Source organism: Delphinapterus leucas, chromosome X (assembly GCF_059928025.1).
Source record: "Delphinapterus leucas isolate spDelLeu-1000000601 "Yukka" chromosome X, BTC_Dleu_Yukka2, whole genome shotgun sequence".
Taxonomy (NCBI): domain Eukaryota; kingdom Metazoa; phylum Chordata; class Mammalia; order Artiodactyla; family Monodontidae; genus Delphinapterus; species Delphinapterus leucas.
Genome location: NC_143150.1, coordinates 100,218,737 through 100,234,262, shown reverse-complemented (window position 1 = coordinate 100,234,262; position 15,526 = coordinate 100,218,737). Strand labels below are relative to the sequence as shown.

Genomic DNA, 15,526 nt, shown 5'->3' with positions numbered 1-15,526 from the left:
GTGAGTACTGCAGATTTGAATGCTATAGAAATTCGGAAGACAGAGAGATTATGTCCTGCTGGGCTGATAGAGATGCATTTCTAAGGAGGCAGGAAATTATACTGTCATTAATAATGACTTTTGGATTCAAATATGCCAAAAGGAAGGGACATCATATTTAAATGAAGGGGAACGGTATGAACAAAGGCTTGGAAGTGGGCAAGTATATAGTATTTGTAGACAGCTGGCTTGACTTGATTTGTAGGATTCTTGTTGGAGTGGAAAAACAACAGGGACCAGTACTCAGCCTAGAATGTCACCCTTGTCTTCAGACCTCTGATGCAGCTTTGCATGTAGTTGTGTTTGTTGCTTTTAATTGCAAGTCACAAAAATGTCCGTTTTAGTATTAGAAAATCCACTGTAGGACATATGGCATTAAGCTGAGAGCTGAAATTTTTCCATTCTTGGTTCACTACTATAGTGGGGACAGCATTAGAGTGAGAAGCAGATCTAGGATGTGCTACAGGGTCTACCAAGCAGCAACTCTGCAGAGTTTGGTTACAACCAAACCAAGCCTTGGTTTCCTCATCTGTAAGACAAATATGATATTATTCGCCTTACTGAATTCATAGGGTTTCTAATGTGCAGATCAAGTAAAATGATATAAAGATTCTTCTTGATGCAGTGTTGGAAGGGCAAAAAAAATCTTCAGACAGAACCCTCTCTGTACCCTCTGCTCCCTCAACCTCAACTCTGATGAAAAGGTATGTAACTAAGGGAAATAAAGGATTTATAGAGAAATTTGAAGCCACCTGAAAATTGAGTACTGACATGACAATAGTCCAGAAAAATGTTCCCCCACCCAATACCAGAATACTTAGTGCGTTGTCCCCAGACAGTTGGACTCCAGTATAGATTTGGGGGTTGCTTTTTAGCCATGATTATATTGTAACAAACATCCTCTTTTGTTTTGGCCAGTTGGTCCCGGGGCTGTACTGATTTGGTAAACTCACTTGACAGGCATTCACAATGTATTTCCGAGGTGTAGTAATTCTGAGGGACCCAAGGCTACCCCCAGATGAACTATAGTCCCTCATCCTTAATTATTTAGTATAGAATGGTATTCTGAATTCTCTTGGCTCTTGGGTTTGCTTATTGGCATTTTTTCCAGGGCTGCCACTCTTTTTTGGCTAAGGGCCAGCAGAGTGAGACAGATCATTTAGGATTTGTTTATAGAGTGGCCATCAGGATATTTGTCAGAATCAGCCAGGTGCAGTGAGTTTCCTTTGGCATGGGCATTCCTCTGGGCCTGGTGTGTTTTTGATTGTATCTAGGAAGTTTTAGGAAGCCATTTGAGTGGGTCCATTTCTAAATATATTATACAAATGTAGAGTACACTGCTTCTGTGCTATCTTGCCGTTGTCCTACTTATAACAAAGAAGCTATTGAAATTGTGTTGTAAAGTGCCTTATAGTAGGGACTTCCCTGGCGCTCCAGCAGTTGAGACTCTGTGCTTCTGTTGCAAGGGGGCACCAGTTCAATCCCTGGTCGGGAAACTAAGATACCACATGCCATGTGATGCAGCCAAAAAGTTAAAAACAAAACAAAACAAAACCTTATAGTATTTACCATATGGATGCTGAAGATATTGTTCATTACAATATGACACTAGGGATAATTTTTCTCTCTAATCTCAAAATCGTAAGTGATAAGCGTTCTAGGCAATTGGTTTGTTTTTATCATAGGGATGCCATGGCTTATGTAACTAATAGTGTTTTTCTCTTGGCATTAGCTACTAAGAGGTTTATCTCTTTCTTTAACAAAGATACAGAACCTTTCAGCAAGTTTTTTGTATACAAATCTTAGTTCTCTCTCTTGAGGCTATATTATCCTGAAACTTTTCTATTCTTGATTTTTACCTTTGTCACATTTTCCTCAAATGCTTTTTGTTTTTTAATTTTATTTTATCTTCTTTTATTATCTGATTTTATATAGATCATCTTTAATTCTTTCCAGAACTAGGTAGGGTATGAGTAAATAAAATTAATTTGATACTGAAATGTTAAGTTTAATGTGTTGAAATGGTGTCTGTTATTTATTATGACTTGGTGGTGATATAGGATGCCAACGTAGGTGATCTACTGAAGTATATAACAATTGAACTTTTAGATAAGATAGCATGAGAGGTAAAGCAACAAATGATCATATGCCTACAATAACCCCTGCAGTGAATACCTCAAGGTATGCACAAGTTATATCTGCCCTTTCCTGTCAAGCTTCTCAAGTCTCAGTTCATTTCACCAGGAAGCCTTATATAGAAGAGGAAACCCAGTTCCAGATATTTCTCACAACTCACTAAGTAACAAGAACAAAGGAGTAGCACAGTGCACATTCCTTGATCAAGATCAATTCTCCCGGGCTTCGCTGGTGGCTCAGTGGTTGAGAGTCCACCTGCCGATGCAGGGGACACGGGGTCGTGCCCCGGTCTGGGAAGATTCCACATGCCGCAGAGCGGCTGGGCCCGTGAGCCATGGCCGCTGAGCCTGCGCATCTGGAGCCTGTGCTCCGCAACGGGAGAGGCCACAACAGTGAGAGGCCCGCGTACCTCAAAAAAAAAAAAAAAAAAAAGATCAATTCTCCCATACCCACCCTATATGATCCAACTCTTTCATTGCCATATCATCTCTGTTTTAGCATGGGAAAACTCCAATTTTTGTAGTCTATTTCAGCTAGGTATTAAGAAGCAAGGTACACATGTGTGAAGAGTTGATAACTCCCTCTGATTTTTCTAGTAATATATGCTGGTTTGCCACAAAGGATAAGATAGCTCTATCTCTAGATATCTAAATCCAGTTTCTCCCATTTATCTGTCCCAAGGCAGTAATGAGAAATGAGGATAACAGTTTATATTTTAAAATATACACTGCTACATTATTTATGACAGCAAAAAATAGAATCAGTTCTTAATGGCTGCATAAATTTTTATTGTATGAATGTAACAAAGTTTCTTTTTTTTTTGTCTTTTTTTTTAACATCTTTATTGGAGTATAATTGCTTTACAATGGTGTGTTAGTTTCTGCATTATAACAAAGTGAATCAGTTATACATATACATATATTCCCATATCTCTTCCCTCTTGTGTCTCCCTCCCTCCCACCCTCCCTATCCCACCCCTCTAGGTGGTCACAAAGCACCGAGCTGATCTCCCTGTGCTATGCGGCTGCTTCCCACTAGCTATCTATTTTATGTTTGGTAGTGTATATATGTCCATGCTACTCTCTCACTTTGTCACAGCTTACCCTTCCCCCTCCCTGTATCCTCAAGTCCATTCTCTAGTAGGTTTGTGTCTTTATTCCCGTCTTACCCCTAGGTTCTTCATGACCTTTTTTTTTTTCTTAGATTCCATATATATGTGTAAGCATACGGTATTTGTTTTTCTCTTTCTGACTTACTTCACTCTGTATGACAGACTCTAGGTCCATCCACCTCACTACAAATAACTCAATTTTGTTTCTTTTTATGACTGAGTAATATTCCATTGTATATATGTGCCACATCTTCTTTATCCATTCATCTGTTGATGGACACTTAGGTTGCTTCCATGTCCTGGCTATTGTAAATAGAGCTGCAATGAACACTGTGGTACATGATACTTTTTGAATTGTGGTTTTCTCAGGGTATATGCCCAGTAGTGGGATTGCTGGGTCGTATGGTAGTTCTATTTGTAGTTTTTAAAGGAACCTCCATACTGCTCTCCATAGTGGCTGTACCAATTTACATTCCCACCAACAGTGCAAGAGGGTTCCCTTTTCTCCACACCCTCTCCAGCATTTACTGTTTCTAGATTTTTTGATGATGGCCATTCTGACTGGTGTGAGATGATATCTCATTGTAGTTTTGAGTTGCATTTCTCTAATGATTAATGATGTTGAGCATTCTTGCATGTGTTTGTTGGCAATCTGGATATCTTCTTTGGAGAAATGTCTGTTTAGGTCTTCTGCCCATTTTTAGATTGGGTTTTTTGTTTTTTTGTTATTGAGCTGCATGAGCTGCTTGTAAATTTTGGAGATTAATCCTTTGTCAGTTGCTTCATTTGCAAATATTTTCTCCCATTCTGAGGGTTGTCTTTTGGTCTGGTTTATGGTTTCCTTTGCTGTGCAGAAGCTTTTAAGTTTCATTAGGTCCCATTTGTTTATTTTTGTTTTTATTTCCATTTCTCTAGGAGGTGGGTCCAAAAGGATCTTGCTGTGATTTATGTCATAGAGTGTTCTGCCTATATTTTCCTGTAAGGGTTTGATAGTTTCTGGCCTTACATTTAGGTTTTTAATCCATTTTGAACTTATTTTTGTGTATGATGTTAGGGAGTGTTCTAATCTCATACTTTTACATGTACCTGTCCAGTTTTCCCAGCACCACTTATTGAAGAGGCTGTCTTTTCTCCACTGTATATTCTTGCCTCCTTTATCAAAGATAAGGTGACCATATGTGCTGGGTTTATCTCTGGGACAAAGTTTATTTCTCAATAGTAGAACATTTAGGGAATGATTAAATTATGGTACATGAATATAATGTAGCCATCAAGGATCATGTTTATGAAATAATTAATTTCATAGGAAGATTATTATGATGTATGAATGAAAAAAGTTGGACACAAAATGGAGTATCATATGAGCTCAATTTGTTAAAATACAATATTTTATTTATTCAATAAATTTTTTATTCAATAAATTTTGCATGTCTAGTGTGTGTCAAGTAGAGTGATGAGTGTGAGGATATAGAATCAAACAAGATATGCATGATCCCTGCCAGCATTAAACAAAATAGGGCATGATTATGAAATTAAATCTCCCTTTGGGAATTGGTGATTTGTAGTCAAGTGTGATTAAGCTCATTTTCTAGTTTGTGGATTCTCCAGGACCTTGGTTTCATTTCTCTTCTGCTTTTTGTCTGGGAATTCATAGCTCTCCAGTTCAATTAGATTGAGTGGTAGAATTTAAAAATAATAGCAACAGACAATTCAAGCCTAACATTCCGCATCATCTTGAGATTTTTATTTTTTTTAACCTATGTGGTCAGTGCTGCCCAGTGGCATCAGTATAATAGCTTCTCCTAGAAATCTATCCTTGTGAGTTTGTGTGGGCTACTTCTGCAGGAGAAGATACTAGTTTGCAAAGGAAAAAAACATTTTTTTAGTTTTACCTGACACGAGCCTTTATAGAATGTGATTCTTATTATTGGGTCACATTATGAACTTAATTTTGTTTTTGAGACAAATTTCCTTTAAAAAATTTGAATGATGCTTATAGGAAATGGACCTTTACTCAGAAATAGTTTTTATTGAAGAAGGTATAAATCTTACTTATTTAGGAAAGTCATCCTGCAAAATAAACCTTCTTTAGAATTGAGGTTAATGTTTTAATTTAATGTTTAATGGTCTGTGTCAAACCATTAAATTTTGGTTCTCCCAGTAGCTTTACTGTAATATCCTTGAACATATTCACTACGGTGATACGCTTTGTTAAATAGTGATGCAACTTATTACATGTCATAGAAAGAGCTCTTCCTTCTAAAGCCTTAGAGGTATATCAGATTTGTTCGATATACTATTTGTTATGATATTTCAATGCCATTTTTGTCATGTGCATACACAGTAGGATAGTGGGAATGTTAAAAATGTGAGAACGGATTTTTTTTCTGGTTGAATTGTAAATGTTGAGCTCTTGAAGTTATTTAGTATATCTGACCTCATTTATTTAAAAAAATTGTAAACCTGAATTACTTATATGATCACATTTAAAGCACCAGTATTGTTGCATTTAGGGCTAAGATTTTGTGCTGTGGTTTGCGTAAGGTAATACAACCAAAGCCACATTGTTTGTTCTTCTACTTTTTCACTCACACGTGGTGTCCATTATGCATTGATCTTGTCCAGCAGTATTAACTTTCTTTAACTGACTGTTCTATCTGAAGAGTCGTATTAAAATTTAATCAGTAAACTAAAAATAAGCAGCTAATGCCATAGTGCATTCTGGTAACTCATAAAAGAGAAAAAGAAAGTGAAACCTAATGTGGGCCTGTGAGGTTAAAGGAAGGTGAGTATGTATTTATTGGCTATTCAAAGATGTATGTAAATTACCATTTTTTCTCTCTGAGAAGTGTAATGTAATGGGACCACACTTGTAGGTGATACACTTTTCCACTTGCAGATATTTACTGTTTTCCCTACTAGCACTGAACTGCTCTGAATTATATAGCACTATATAATAGGGGTAAAGCCCATCTGTACCCCTTGTTTTCCTCAGAAAAGCTTTCCTGGACAGTGACTATGGCTAACATGGTTCTTGAGTTCCTGTGTGTGCTGCACTTCCCATCCGCCAAAACGAAGCAAATCCTACCCACATGCATCATCTTCATAGTAGCCTCTCCCTTTTTGTCTCATTTCCACGTTGAAGGTTCTTTCTGACTTACTGCTTTCCTTGTTTCTCTTTTCAAAACATTTCTAGATTTAGAAGAGGTACCTAACCATATTCCTGCTGTTAGTTCTAACTTTCCTTTTATTTTTGATGGCTCTCTTCTGCTCAAAGGTACTTGTTTTCACAATACCACAGGGAACCTATTAGTTTAGAAAATTATGGCATTTTGCTCATCTTAAAAGTAATATTTGCTTAAATGGGCAAAAGATTTGAATCAGGCACTTCACATAAGATGTCCAAATGGCCAATTAATGTTCAAAAAGGTGTTCAGCTTCATCACTCATCAGGAAAATATGATATGATACCATTAACACCCACCAGAGTAGGAAAGATGAAAAAGACAATACCAAGAGTCTGTGAAAATGTGGAGTAACTGGAACTCTGCTCTAGTGCTGCTGATAGTGTGTATTGGTCCAACCACACTGGAAGAGTGTTGATCGGGTAATGAGTGGAGCTGAATATAGGCATGCCTATGAACCCATTAATTCCATTTTTAGGCATAGACGCAGAAACAGTTACATACATTCATAAAAAAACAGGTACAAGAATGTTCATAGCACTATTTGTAGTAGACCTAAACTTGAGAAAACCCAAATGTCCATCAGTAGTAAAATGAATACATTAACGGGGATATATACCTAACATGGAATTGGTAGTGAGAATGAATGAACCATAACTACATGGAATAATATGGATGAAGCTTATAAACATTATGTTGAGCAGAAGAAGCTAGATCCAGAAGAGTATACACTGTGATTCTACTTATATGAAGTTCAAAAACACTCAGACTTCGTCTATGATGTAAGAAATCAGGCTGGTGGCTACCCTTGCTGTGAGGTAGTGACTAGACAGGAGGGGGGGTTGGGGGGCTTCTGGGGTGCCAGTATTCTGTTTGGTGTTCTGGTCTGGGCACTGGTTACATGGGTTGTGCTCACTTTATGAAAATTCAACAAGGAATATACTTACAATTTGTACACTTTTATGTATGTATGCTTTATTTTAATAATATTTTATATAAACGAATAATAAGTACTGTATTATTTATCTACTGCTACATAACAAATTACCCCAAAACTTAGCAGTTTAAAATAATAATTATATCCCACAGTTTCTGAGAGTTAATGATCCAGCAGTAGCTAAGCTGGGTGGTTTTAGCTCAGGGTCTTTCACAAGGTTGCTAACAACATGTCAGCTGGGGCCTGCAGTCATGTGACACCTCGAATGGGGCTGGAGGATCTGCTTCAAGGTGGCTCAGTCACCTACCTGTTGACAGAGGCCTCACTGAAAGCTCCTTATATTACCACAGACTAGAAAAAAGGAAAACCCCACAGATAACATTTATTTGCTCATTTATTTATTTATATCCCTATATGTGTGTATAATGTTTTTACACGTTTAAATGTATTTAATGAATTATAATGAATACTGTCATAATTTTTTTCTCCACTCAATACATTGTGGGCATCCATTTTTTTATGACTGGCTCATCTGTAGGTCTATTTCATCATTTTTGCATATAGTTTTACTGAGGTATAATCGACATACAGTTGACATACATGCACATAATTAAAGTGTACAACTGGATAATTTTTTGTGCATGTATACACCCATGAAATTGTCATCACAATCAAGATAATGAGTAACTTCTCACCCCAAAAAGTTTCCTCCTGTCTCTTTATCATAATCCCTCCTCTCATTCTTTTTAATGGCTGAAAAGTTTTATTTACATATGTAAAGCATCTTTAAAATCCACACTTAGGTATGCTCACAGGTAGCTCAATCTGATTTTTTGTTTAAATTGTAGAACTCTCACCCCATTTGGTGGAAGAAATCCCCCTCTCCCAGTCAAGAGCATGTTAGCCAGATTGCCTCGGTTAGAATTTGAGCTCTGCCACTTTGCACACTGTATGACCTTTGACAAATTGCTTAATTATTCTGCATCAGATTCCTTATCTGTACCTCTCGTGCTAATGCTAGTACTATACCTAACTCATAAGATAACAAAGATTAAAGGAATTAGTATACATAATGATCTGATGACAAAGCACTATGTTATTGTCTTCTGTTGTTATTGTTCTCGTGGGTTGCTATGCTAAAAGCCTGGGTTCTCAGTTTCTCTTGATGATATTAAAACTGTGAGTTGATAGTGTCTTACCTTCAAATATATTACTGGCACCTACTCCTTCCTTTCACTCCTATTTCTTCTGTATCACCTCCCTCTGAGCTCCTTACTAAAGATGAGGAAATGTATGTATTTAATGCGAGGCTCTTTTGGTATTTAGGTGATGTCTTAGGGACATTTAATTTGCTGAGAGATACCCAAAATAGGATGCTTTCAAAATCCCAAGACCTTATGAGTCAAGATGTCAGAATGCCACTTGCATTTCTACCTTAAATGTTGTTAGTGGTCACTTTGATAGTAGTGGTTATACATGTACAATAATTATTCCTTGAATATATACTAAGTATATATCCTGTGAAAGATCCAAAGAATTAAGATATTTTTTGTCCTTGGGACGCTTACTATCAACTTGAAGAAATAAGATTATGTTTTGAAGTAGTGAGTGTGGAAAGACTGGGATCAGGTATTAGAGATACAGCAAAGGAAGAGTGAAGAGGTCTTACTGATTGTTTATGTTAGATTGAGCCGAGGATACTGCCACTGCTGTAAATCATGTAACAGGGGTGTGTTTTACTACTTCCCCTAAACTGGAAACAACCCAAATTTCCATCAGTGATAGAATGAATAAATAAATAGGAATGTATAACTAATAGGGAGTGGGTAGTGAGGATGAATGTACTACAACCACATGCAACAGTATAGATGTTCACAAACATGAAGTTGAGTGGAAGAAGCTAACTCCCAAAGTATACACTATGATTCCATTTAAATGAAGATCAAAAAACACGCAAAACTCATTTATGGTGTAAGAAATCAGGTTAGCAGTTACAGGTGCCTACCCCTCCACCCCCACTTTCCTCATCTTGCTAATTCAGAGTACTGGGCTTGCCCTGATCACCGTAACCACCATTACCACCATCGCCTCCAAGGAGTGATCGGGGCTCTGTTCTTCAGGATTTATGGTCCAGGGGAGTTGCAGAGTGGGCTATCTACATGGCACATTGGATGGGGACTGAATAAAGCCTCAGGCATAGGTAGGCATCCTTCTAGCAGGGAGGTCGTCAGCAAGGGGATGAGCACCATCCGAGAGAAGCCCTCACCGTGCACCACCAGGAAAGATTCTGTCCATATGCTTGCACTTGTGGTCTTTTGATGCTAAAACCACTCCTAAGGGACTCTTGGGCATTCAAGTAATGCCCCTCACTAAGATCGCCCAGTGTTACTCACCTGTTTGGTCCCTGCAGATCTGGCCCTTCTGTCCTATGGCCCACTGACTTCTCCCTTTTACCTAAGGGAGCCTTTCTAGCCTGGGATGGGGGAATGAATGGATGGGATTGAAGGGGGAACCTATGCTCTCGTTGCATTCTTCAGTCATATTGTCTCTGCTGTACCTTGGAAGACAAAGTTAGGAATTTTTTTTTTCTCTTTTTCTGACCCAAGCTTATCTTTCATTTGAAGCAGTGAGCAAAGAATGGCTTAGCTACTTGTGGAGGCAGTAGTAGGTAAGGGTGAAAGAAAAGGAAAAAAAAATGAACTCTTGGGAGAAATAAAACTTTAAATACCTTAAAATGTCAATCCCGGGCTTCCCTGGTGGCGCAGTGGTTGAGAGTCCGCCTGCCGATGCAGGGGACGCGGGTTTGTGCCCCGGTCCAGGAAGATCCCACATCCCGCGGTGTGGCTGGGCCCGTGAGCCATGGCCGCTGGGCCTGCGCGTCCGGAGCCTGTGCTCTGCAACGGGAGAGGCCACGGCAGTAAGAGGCCCGCGTACCGCAAAAAAAAAAAAAAAAAAAAAGTCAGTCCCACAACACTTGGGTTGAATGAGATAATGATGATATCAATAATATAGTTATGGAATTTAGAGGGGAAGCTACTTTATATATGTGGTGGAGAAAATACTTGGTTTTAGATCTGTGATGTTTCAGGTGGTGGCACGATATCCAGGTGTAGATTTCTCTGAGGCATTTGGAATTATGGAAGTTAGGGGAAAGGTCAAGGCTGGATATATGGCTTTGTATTTTATTGGGGTGGAAGTGATAATTGAAACATTACTGTGGATGAAATAAATGGTTTCTGTTAGGAAATACCGATGACTTCATCAAGTGATTTATAGGGCATCTAGATTACTTGATGTAAGTTGTGATGACTTCTTTTTATTCACTGAGGTACTTCTATAGCATTAGCATGATTTATTTAGATAGCTACACCATTGTCTTTAATATTTTATTCTGTACTTGAAATATAAGTCCCACTATCATATAAAATTAATATCTCTAACTTAAAAGTTATTAGAGAATTTTCTAACTGTTGTTATTGATAGTGCTAGATCTTTATATTTCAATAATATTTATCCTGGGCCTACTTGTATTTCTTTTGACTTGTTGATTTATGGAAATTCAGTAAGCCATTTCACAGTATAATCCTGGGGTTGGCAAATAATGGCTTGCTTCCTGTTTTGTGTGGCCCGTGAACTGAGAATCGTTTTTACATTTTTAAACGGTTGAAAAATTTTAAAAGGAAATTTCATGACACGTGAAAAATGATATAGAGTTCTAATTTCAGTATCCATAAATAAAGTTTTATTAGAACACAGCCACACATAAATGCATTTCTGTGCTTGCTTTTGTGCTACAACAAAATCGAATCGTTGTAGCAGAGACCAATTGGCCTGCAAAGCTCGAAATACTTACTCTCTGGCCCTTTACGGAAAAAGTTTGCTGACCCCTGGTATACACCACCAGCAGTTGTGTCATTGATAAACTACTAAAAGACAAGTATTCAAAAAGAAGTGCTTGTTTACACAGATAGTCATTTTAATTCCATCTTCCTTTCCTGCTTTATTTGTTTATCCTTTGTATGCACCACTATTTATCACGATTTAGTATGCTATATGTTTTGCTTGTTTCAATAAACAAGCACAGGTTTCCATCTAGGTTGTAACTTTCATGAGGGCAGGGATTTTTGTCTTTTTTATTTACTGCTGTCTCTCCAGTACCTAGGCATGTGGTAGACACACAATATTTATTTGAGTAGTCACATAGGGTATATTTGCTGAATTGAAGAAATGATTGTGCTGAATTGGCTACGTATTACTCTACCCAAATCTGAGGATAACTGGAGAACAGGCCGAAACAAAGCCTTTATGTCAGTTATTATATTTATACATTGAGGTCGACGGGCTAGTGAAGTGAGTGGCGTGGAGTAAGTACCCAAAGGTTAGAGTAGTTGAAGAATTAAGCAAGCTCTTTAGGAATAGGTTGTTTTATGAATGCAGGGGTATTGTTTATCAGTGTTCCACTACATTTAGAATCCAAACTATTTTTCAACCAGTAAATCCTTGTATGATTTGATGTTTATCTCTTTCTCCAACCTCTTCTCTCTTGCTTGCCATGCTGAAGCCATACTGAGCTTCTTTAAATTCCGTTAATAACATGAATTCCTTTATGTATAGGTTTTTTTTGTAATATTTATTTATTTTATTATTTATTTATTTGGTTGTGCTGGGTCTTAGTTGCAGCAGGTGGGCTCCTTAGTTGTGGCTCGAGGGCTCCTTAGTTGTGGCATGTGAACTCTTATCCACTGCACCACCAATGAAGTCCCGATGTATGGGGTTTTTTTTGTTTGTTTTGTTTTTTAACTATTATGGCCCCCTATAGATTCTAAGCTCTATTAAGGCAGGGATCAAGTCTGTCTTATTCACCATCAAGTCTGCAGTGCTTACCAAATTTCTGACGTTTAGTAAGCAGTAAGTAAATATTTGTTGAATGACTACATACATGATTTAAAGAGCGCTAGACTTGGTGTCAGAACCCCTAGGTTAAAACCCTGTGGAATGTGTTCTGAATCTTAATCTGGATGCCAGTTAGACAGGTGTGTTTGTGAAGTCATTGAGCTGTACATTTCCGAGCAGTTTTGATGCAGATGTGTTGATGAGTTAAAAACAATTCTGGGATGCCCCTGCTTACTGATGATGTGAACATGAGTGAGTCAATTTCTTTGAAATTTAGTTTTATCAGTTATCAAGATATATTGTTGTACCTATCTCATAAGGTTGTTGTGAGCACTGATAAGATGATGTATGTGAAATGGTCTTAACTGTTGTAGATATTCATCATATACCAGTTGAATCTTCATTATTTGAAGGATGTGGAAGTGGAGAAGGTACAGAGAGGAAGCTCTGAGAAACCTAGTAGAATAAACCCATCTCTCACAGAAGGGCCCTTAGGCAGCTGAAGAGAGCTGGGGCTTTAAGAGACACCATTAGGAGACAATGGACTTCATCTGTCTCTGGAGTATGCCACAGGGCCCTTAGGCCCTCTTACTCTTAAAAATTGGAAGGACTTTGGGGCTTGGGGAAGAGCAGGAGACTAGGACTGGCACAGCCTTTAGTAAGGTGGCCAGAAATTAATGCAAGTGCATATCTGTGTCCTCCACAGTGGAGGACAATGGAGTGATTGACCTACCTAATCAACCATGAGAGAGCCATGTGGCTAAAAAATAAAACCATCATTGAAGTGCTTCTCTACAAATTAAAATGTACCCTGCAGTGTTTCAGAACTAATAAAGAGCTAGATATAATTGAATCTCAGAGGATTACTGGAAGAAGAATCACTACTGGGATTAGGAGTTTCCAGGCTGTGATTGTCACTGAAAGGCTGGGAGGAGAGAGGCAAGCGTGTAAGGACATCAAAAACGGCGAAGGAGGCTCTTAAAGAACTGAGGGCGCACATTTCAAACTTAAATAGGACATGCAACTGAAGCTAAAACTTTAAAATCAAATTTTATTTTTAAAAATTCAGGTCATAAAATATATATTATTCTACCCTCTGTCTTAAGTAGTAATATTTACACTTAATGTAGTGAACCAGATTGACCACCAGAACTACATTGAACCAAGACATTTTGGGAAAAGGAAGTCTTTGTTATGATCCTCACAGGTCCTGCTCACTGTTTATTTATTGTTATCAAGAACTGTTCTAGCTGTTCTCATTTAATCTTCCCTCAAAGTCTGTGAAATCAGGGCTACCAATAATAACTCCATTATGGATGGAGAAACTGAGACTTAGAGAGTTAAATAACTTGCACAAGGCCACATAGCTAGTGATTGGCAAGGCAGGCCTCAAACCCTGGTACATGTGGTGGCAAAGCCCACACTCTGACCTTGTGGGGGATCTCGTGTCGGGATGTACGTAACCTGCCATTATTTAAGAGGCCACAGTTCTGGAAATTTGCTCAGTACCAGCATGCCTTCCGTATATAAGAAATTCACACCACAGAGAAGAAATCCTAAAAACTGTAGACTGATGAATGTTACTTGAATGTACTGGAAGACAGTAGCATCCGTAACATTGTTACTGGATTGTAAGCTCCAAAAAAGCAGAGAATTTGTCTCTCTTTTGTTTACCATGTTTCTCTGAAGCGGGGTTTCTCAACTTTGACACTGTTGACATTTTGGACCAGGTAATTCTTTGTTGTAGGGGACTGTTCTGTGAATTGTAGGATGTTTACCAGTATTCCTGGCCTCAACCCACTAGAGGTTAGTAGCACCCCTCCTCAGTTGTGACAAGCAAAAATATCTCTAGACATTGCTAAACGTCTTTTGGGGAGAAAATTGCCTCCAGTTGAGAACAAATGCCCTTTTAAAGAATAGAACAGTGCCTGGCAAGTAAAAGACCCCCAGTATTTTTTTAATTGACTGAAGACAGGAGTGAATGGTGTTCCACAAAGTATACTGCTTGTGATATGCAAGATAACTAGAGGGAACCTTGAAAAAGTTCTAGAACTTTAATAGTTATGCATTTTTATATGCATTAGAAAAAGATTAACGTTTTGAACCCATGATTTCACATAGTATTTTACAGGACAAGGCTAAAGTGGATACTGAAGTTTAAAAAAATGGCTTAATTGAAGGAAACATTAAGTGTAGACAATAAATGCGTTTAGCAAATATCATAAAATTGATTAAGGTGGTATGTAAATGACTGGAGTCATTTACTGGACTGGAGTTTGATGCATTGCTCTATACTAAGGGCAAACAGTGTGTCCTGAATATACCAGGTATGAGAGCCTCCTCTAAGTCTGGCCCCTAGAGCCCTCATTGGGAATGATCTGGTGTCCTGTACAACCTAGGCACAGATGTTGAAGACAAATTGCTTACCCTCTGAAAACTGGACAGTCTGATGGATACTGTAAGGTACGCACATCTGTATGACATAGCACCTAAGTTCCATATTGTATGAGAGTTCAAAGGAAACAAAGATTACTTCCTGTTCATGTGATGAGGAAAGGCCACACTACTGATAGTGAAGGATGAATGGAATCTTAGTAGGTATGTACATTGCAGAGAAAAAATACAGAGGAGTAGAGCTGGAACAGTTTAAAGCATACTTAAGGGATGAGTAGAGGCCACTTGGCTGCAATGTAGGGTGACTACTGATGATGAAGGTGGAACCTGCTTGTCGAGAATGTTTAATGCCAGGCTGGGTAAGTCCATGGAACAGTGATTTTCATTTAGATTTCCTAATGTCTGGCTAAAAGCTGCTTTGTTGTTGTTTTTAAGTGTGTTGCCATTACTTTAGAAGTGATATTTAGTTTGGGATGAGGATCTGACTAAGAGTCAAGATTGATGAATACTGCTGCTTAGAGAGGTATACAGACTTAGATACACACACACACAGAGCAGCCGAAAGAAGAGAATAAAGCAAGAGGGAATCAGAGTAGAAAGAAAAAGCTAAACCCTGGCAACAGGAGAAGAAGCAGGGTAGTAACCTGGGACTGGGGGAATACAGGGTTTTGGGGGCAATATTGGCAGTAGGCCTTAAACTCCATACCTCTGTAAGGAAACTGTCTTCTTTAAAACAAGATTTGGATCTTTGCAAGTTTACTACTGGAACACTAGGTGAGTCAGCCGACGGGTAATATTGATCTTTACCTCCTTGGTTTTGTCTTCGCCTGG

General features: G+C 38.3%; 1 protein-coding gene across 15 annotated transcripts in view; it reads left to right on the top strand.

Moving 5' to 3' along the window:
• PRRG1 (proline rich and Gla domain 1) overlaps positions 1–15,526 on the top strand; it is a 229,482-nt gene that overhangs the window by 128,220 nt on the left and 85,736 nt on the right. For 2 of the 15 annotated variants that reach the window (XM_089905007.1, XM_089905002.1), the window contains exon 1: positions 9–15,469. The exons of 10 other annotated variants lie outside the window; for them this stretch is intronic. The gene's annotated coding sequence lies outside the window, so the exon portion shown is untranslated. Of the gene's footprint in view, positions 1–8; positions 15,470–15,526 lie in introns of those variants that run through there. 3 more of the 15 variants (XM_089905004.1, XM_089905000.1, XM_089904998.1) reach the window with 3 other exon arrangements.